The sequence below is a fragment of the Mesitornis unicolor genome, unplaced genomic scaffold (assembly GCF_000695765.1).
Source record: "Mesitornis unicolor isolate BGI_N332 unplaced genomic scaffold, ASM69576v1 scaffold25478, whole genome shotgun sequence".
Lineage (NCBI taxonomy): Eukaryota > Metazoa > Chordata > Aves > Mesitornithiformes > Mesitornithidae > Mesitornis > Mesitornis unicolor.
In genome coordinates, this window is record NW_010201586.1 from 24,366 (window position 1) to 31,604 (window position 7,239).

Below are 7,239 nucleotides of genomic sequence, written 5' to 3' on the forward strand. Positions count from 1 at the left end.
GGGAAGGAAGCAAATGGACCAGCTGCCTGCTCAAGGTACAATGATATGGCAGCTGACGACAGCACAGTGCTGTGCTTTTGGGCTATGGAAAATCCTCTTCTAATGAGTTTTTCAATTGCATTATGAAGCCAGATCAAATCTCTCCATTGCTTTGTTCTTTCACTTGGTTTGCTAATCTGCACCAGTAGAACTGATGGCAGTTAAACAGGACAGAGTTTACATCAGGCTTAGAAATTGTATTTACTGCCTATGGTTTCCTGGCAGAACAGCTTCAAATTACAGCACACTTGTGTGAAGCTGCAGAATTTTGTCATCGTAACCATTCCACCAGTCCAGAGCCCATCATGGGAGCTGCACTGCCGTCATCTGACTGCCATATGCCTGGGCCCGGGAACCCTCCTTCAGTGCAGTCACCCTCAAAGCAACAAAAGCCTTTGGCTGGCTGAGGGTTTTCAGGACCAGCTCTCCAGATGAGCGGGAAGGCCTGTCTGCAGCACTAGTTAACTAACATCCATCTTTTATCTGTTCTTCATCTGTCTGTCACCCCAGGGTTCCAACACACTAGCACTGCATTTCACTCATCTGCAACAGATTGTAATGAACATTCAGCTGAAGTTTTATTAGCTTACTTAGTGAATTTTCCCAAATTACCTTTTAGTTTTGTGGATTTTTTTTCCAGTTCTTTCAATAGCTATGGGTAGGAGTTTTCACACTATGATCCTGAGAGGTGACTTAGCTGTATATAAAAGCATCTCTAGCTCTGGTCCTTTGGACTACTCAGGTTGAAGGGAAGGGAGAGGTATATCCCTCCTTCAAGATTAAAATAATTTTCATTAGGATTACAGAAAATTATTTGTGGTCTCTAAAAAGCAGGAAAAATCCAGATTTCAGATTGCTTTAGTAGTTTCGTGTCCTTCCTTTAGGTGTGCCATGATGTAGCTTTGTCTATTTTCATACAGAAGGAATCTGTCTAAGAGCACATTTTATGATAACTACAGATGATGTTCAAGAGGATGAAAAACTCATTTTTCTCAGATGGCCAGAGAACAAGCCCCACTAAACTCGTATTCTTTCTTCTCTCATCTGAATTATGCAGAGGAACTCTAATTGTTTATTAAGCCATTTCAAATATGTTTTTCAAACGAAAACACACAAAATGCAGAAAAAAGAGAGGACAGTCCTGAACTTCTTCACCTTTTCAATTGTATTTCAGCCTCTTAATAGCAGTCATTTAGGTCAAAGTAGTTAAATTGCTATAAAACAGCTGCTAACACATTCTTCTATTGTAAATTAAACAGCAATTTTACCAAACATTCCCACTGCACAACTAGCATAAACAGAAAATCAGGATTTAAAAAACCCCTTGGAGGGAGAAGGGCTAGGCCTAAAATAAAGATTCATGACTTCATGATAATTTGAATCAATAGCAAAAATTTTAACAGATTTTGTTACTAGTAAGTCACATCTAATACAAAAAGATACATAAATATGGGGAGATAGTCCAAACTGGAGCTCCGCGCTTCAGAGAGAAAGTTAAGTTTCCACCCTTGCTGTCAGACAGGACAACGTACCACAGGCTTCTGAAATGGCAGCTTCTTAAAACACTGTCATCAAAATGGTTCATTTTCCCCACTTTAACCAAGGGAATTACCACAAGAAAATGAGTTAAGGTCAGCTACACATTGATCACATCGGTAGACAGCAGTAACACTTAGCACTCATAGCAGTTTTCAATCTCAAAGCCCTAATGAACAACAATGCTGGGATATCCTGAGGAGGTGGAAGTCCTCCCTGTGCCAGACCCAACCAGGTGAGGTTGGTGCACGGCTGCCAAAGAGACATGGGATGGAGGAGAGGAATCTATAATTCCTCTCAGCCCTACAGGTATACATTGCACTCTGCCTTTTCCAGGGCAGGGTAGGGTCTTGACGCACACAATTAAGGACAGACTGGTTTCAGCCCCATCTCTCTGATTGTGATAACATAGAAGAAGCACAGGCACAAGGTCTGCTCCACTTGAACCCTGCCCAGCCTCCCACTGCCAAATTTCCCTGAGAGACAGTGCTCCAAGTCCTTGTAGTCTTCACAGATAAGCTGGCATAGGATTTGCTTTGGGGTGACTGAAAGCAAGAAAGTTTCATACTGTTACACCGCTTATAGAATCGCTGGAGTTATCCTCCTTTCCATTCCCATAAAACAAAAATGTCTGTAGGAATCGTGCACCAACACTGGTCTGGCAAAAGCAGCAAACTCGGAGATGGCTATAGCAAGGAGGTATTGCTCATGAAAGGAGACAGAAAACTTGAAGCTTCCTTGCATATTCATTTCCCATAGCAGGTAAGTTGCAACACCAGTATGTTACTGATTCTTCTCATCTCCCTTTCTATCTCATGCCCTGCACAGCTGAGGATTCAGTCTTCAACACAGAGCATAAGCCATTCCCCAGAAGCTCTAGAAAGATCTTCCTACCGTTCCCTCATTTGAAGCACTGTTGGGGAAGAAGAAAAAAAAAGTAATTTTATCACTTCTGCTTTGTTCCAGCAAGAAGCAGAGCTGTTCAGAACACAAAGGAGTAGAGGTGATACAGATCCAGTGCCTGATTCTCACTGCAAGGGAAATCAGGTGGGTGCTGCTGACCTTAATGGAAATTAGTATCATAAAACTGGCATTAGTGAGCAGAGGACCTGCCAATGACCTGCTCTCCTCCAGCCACTAAAGCAGCTTTACAGAGGCAAGTCTTATGAAGGCAAAGACAGAAATCATTATGATGACATTTTGGTTGACCATGCTTGCAAGTGTGTCTGTATGTGTATACAGGGAGAGGTTACATAAAGATCAGAGCAGACTACAAACAGGAGCTGTTCTTTCCAAATTTTTTATGTTGGTTGAGTCATAAAAAATTAACTTCACCCAACTCGGTAAACTCCCTTCCCTCTTTGTTCACATTCACTCTTGTATATTTTTGATCCTCTACTGATTTCCATTGTTGGGGCTTATTTTCTGTGACTTGAGAACCTGAAATTACACTATATATCTTTGTAGCTTATTGAATTAACCAGCATTTATTTTAATTTAGTAAGGAAACGTTTGTCTGGGTGTGACCAAATAAATACTCTGTCTAAACCAATACAAATATACTTTGTGCAAGGCTATAAACCTGTCTCAGAGCTCTAATGATACTGCAAGTCAATGAAGCTTCAGCGTTCTCGTTAACATGACTCCATTAGACCTCTATGTTGCATATTATTAATTTTAACAATAGATTATAATATAATTTATAGCACTGTGGGGCAACAAAGGCAGAATCTTGATAGTAATCCAACCTTTTAGGTTGATAATGGTTTTAACACTGACCTAATATTGAAAGCTGAACTTGTACAGAGGCCATCAGACCTAATTATGAATAGGACAACAGGGATGAAACAAATCACTAGCCTGTATCAGTGAAGACAAAACTTTCCTTGAGAACAAAGGGCATGGACCTTGTCACAAGATTACAATGAGCTTTGTTGCTGAGTTTGACACAAAAAATAATCAAGAACTTTGTTTTAAAGATAGACATTAACAGGCTTTTCCCCCTCTCAAAATTTAATTTTTGTTATAAAGGGAACAAAATATAGAATAGCTTAAGTTAATCTGGGTACCTATTCTTTAACTCAGGTTGGAGGTAGGAACTAGTAGGAACAAGCATATTTTTATGAAGAAAAAGCACGTCTTCAAAATCTCTATGGAAATCTGTTAAGATGATGACATTAATACACTCGCATTGTTCCTCTCTAAAGCTTTCCATTGCGCAACAGCGAACACAACCAGTTTCTGCTACAGACAGCAGATCATGGTCCTCAGCACTTCGCTGAGCACTGAGCAAGCCCTGTGATCAGACCTCAGGGTGGGAGGGAAAAAGAACAACTACAAAATGTGTTTAACCCAAGAGTAACTTCTTGTGAAAGGCAGCACGATACCATTCCTTGGTTCAAAAGGTATTCTCATCAACAAAATATGCTTCAGTATCACTTACAAGTATTTTCTAATTCAATCTTTTGTGCAGTATCTAGAAATACAGTACAGCAGTAATAACGTAATTAGTGTTTTCACTAGCTAAATTATAGAGCTGACTGCAGAATACAGCATAGTAGCATCAATATTAACAGTTAAGTATTATACAAAAATGACATCAATAGTTTTAGTATAATCATGAGAGACACTGTAATTTCCTCTTTCTCTAAGATTCCTTCAAATTGTGTCAGATGAGGAAACTCACAAAATCCACAGGCTTTTAGTTCAACTCAAATTCTAAAAATCAGCATCTCAAAGATTTCCTAGGTCAATTTTATAAGTTCTTGAACACTATTCCTTGCTGAGTATCATATTAGTTATAAAGAACTTCAGTTCTGCTGCATCGACCTCTCGTATAAATTTAATTTTTCCAGCACTTCCGCAAGTTAACAGAGGAGTATAACAGATATTTCACAGCAGAAGATGATGATACATAGGGATTTGTAATAATTATCCAAGACCATAAAAGCAATCCTATGTCAGTGCAAGAAGTGGAACTACTGGCTTTGCAATCTAGTGGGACTCCATATTTCCTTTGTATCCTGATCACATAGTGAGATCTAAAACTGTAACAACCAAGATACTGGACACCAAGCAGCCATTAAGGAAGACACTGAGGCAAGCAAGCTCTCACAGATTCCTCACCTGAAGGGACAATAGTCAGCCACCCCTACATTCTCAGAAATCAGAGGACTCCAATTTACACCAGAAGCTGAAGGCTATCCCATGGCATACTCCATGCCTAAAACTCCCTTTTAGTCAAACTAATTCACAGCCTCCTAGACCAAATGAAGAACACTGAGGATCTAGCTACACTTCATCCACTTCCTAATTACAGAAGCTTAATGCTTTACTCCTTAAAATGAGATCCATTTCTTCCTTCACCGGTTCCATTCAGCTCCTTCAACATGTTGTTCATTTGTTTGTTAAGATGCAGATCTCCGGCAGATTGATCACTTCAGATGAGACAAAGCAATCCCTTGGTAAATCCCTCTGGAAATGCAGAACATACTATATGCACAAGAGTTGAACTCCTTGAATTTGGGGGATTGGACTAGATGATCTTTTGAGGTCCCTTCCAATCCCTAATGTTCTGTGATTCTGTGATTCTGTAATTTCCCCTTTCCAGTTTGTCTTGGCTTCCAGTCATTCAGATAAAGAATGGAGCTTTTGTAGGCCAGTTAATCCATCCACTGAATGAAATATGGTAAAATTTTACACATCCAGATGTTCTTTCAAGGCCCTGGTTTACAACTCTAGATGTAATAATAGCTGTAGTAACGTAAACAAAAATCACATCTTGGGCCCCCAGAGAAGACCTCTAAAGACTTGGGTTGAAAAGTCCCAATGCTGTAGTCAAAGGAACTGGCAAAATTATTTTAGGGCTGTCTCCACTTACATTTATTTCTGTCAAAGCACTGGCTTAATTTTCTTTGTGTGTCTTAATAAGCCACATCTCTGAGAGGGGACTCTTGAAATACTCGTATGTCCTAAGCTCAGAAGTAGGCACTGTTGAGTGGTAAGCTAAGACAAACATCCAAAGGTGGTGTCAGGCTCAAGCTCCAAAATGAGACTTCATCTTCTGTAGCATTACAGTCACAAACTAGCATGAAAAAAGCATTCACACAATGAATTAAAATGCAAGTCTACATTTTATTCTATGAAACTGAGACAAATGATACACACTTGAAGCCTGCCAGAGTAGCAATTACAATCATTAATATAGTTTTAGATGATGACTTAAGCCAAATGAGAGGGTGGAATAGAAACCCTGTACATCAGGGCTTGTGAGACACAACAGGAAAAAAGCAACTCTTGCCCTGGTAATGTAAGCCTGAAATACAAATTAGCGACAATTCTGCTGTAAAGGCTAGATCTGCCTTGTGCAGACTGCAGGGAAACCTCCAGCCACAAGGTATGCATACAATGCAGGGAAGCAGCCTCTAGCAAAGGAGAGCTGAGGGGGTCTCAAAGTATGTGGGAGAGGACATTGCAATGCCACAGCCTCACAGGATGTGGCATCGGCCAGGGGAGTCCTGCGACAAGAGGCCAACCAGCCACTGGCCTAGGACAGAACCACCTGGCTGGTGTAAAGATGTATTTGTGCTAGGTCTGATTTAGAATATGCTCTGCACAATCAGATTGCTTTGAAGGTTTGCCTCGTGCAATCATTTCCTTTGTCAGGAATCAGAAAAAGACTGTGAAAAGACTGTGAACAAATTGTTTAGGCATTGAAATTTAACCCTGTGGAATCCTTACAGTGTAGCACAGTGTGACACAGCAGGAGCACATTTGTCAGGGGACTGAAGCCTTTTTGCTCTCTCGGTACAAAACATATACATTAGCATTGTGTGGTGTGGGTGTGCCCCCAAGCACACGATGCAGCTATGGGCGCGCAGCTCCATGCTTACCCTGCCTCCCATCACCACTGCAATTGCATTCAGCTCTCTGCACCATTTTTGTTCCATTAGGGAAAATAAAGGATTCAGATCATTCAAGACTGTCTGGAAGCTCTTCAATTACATTTTCTTTTAGAGGTTGTACAAGATTTGATTTTTAAATACCTATAATGCATGTAAGAAAATTATTGAGTGTTACAACAGTCTTTTTAATAGACCTAATGTTTTTCCACTAGTGTCCTAGCGTTAATAATCTCAGAATATAAACACCAAAAATGAAAAGGCATTTGGTAGAAGCTAGTCAGTTCCAGGACTTTTCACTCTGATGTGGGCTAAGGAAGGAACACAGCTGGTGTGGTTTCTATACTGGCATTCACAACACCAAGAGTTTCCATCTCGGACTCCATACAGCAAGGTACCATGCATCCCCTGCTCCTCCTGAAGAGCAGTCTGAGAGCACCAAGGATCTCACAGCAGGAGCACAGTCCTCTGTAGAATTAAATAACATGAGATAGCCCATCAATGTTTCTGTGAACTGTTGAAAAATATGCTCACAAGAATAAAAGAAAGTAGTCATTCAGAATTTGGCAGAGAAAAGGCACTCTAAATCATTTCCAAATGCAGCAAGTCTTTGCTCCTGTTTTACAAATAATGAAGAGACTATCCCTGTTTTATAAACATTGCGCTTATTAATCTTTGGCGGGGGGAACCACACAAAAAACTGTGGGAGGGAAAGAAAAAAAATGTGGGGGAAAGAAAAATGGTTAGAAGAACAAAAACCGGT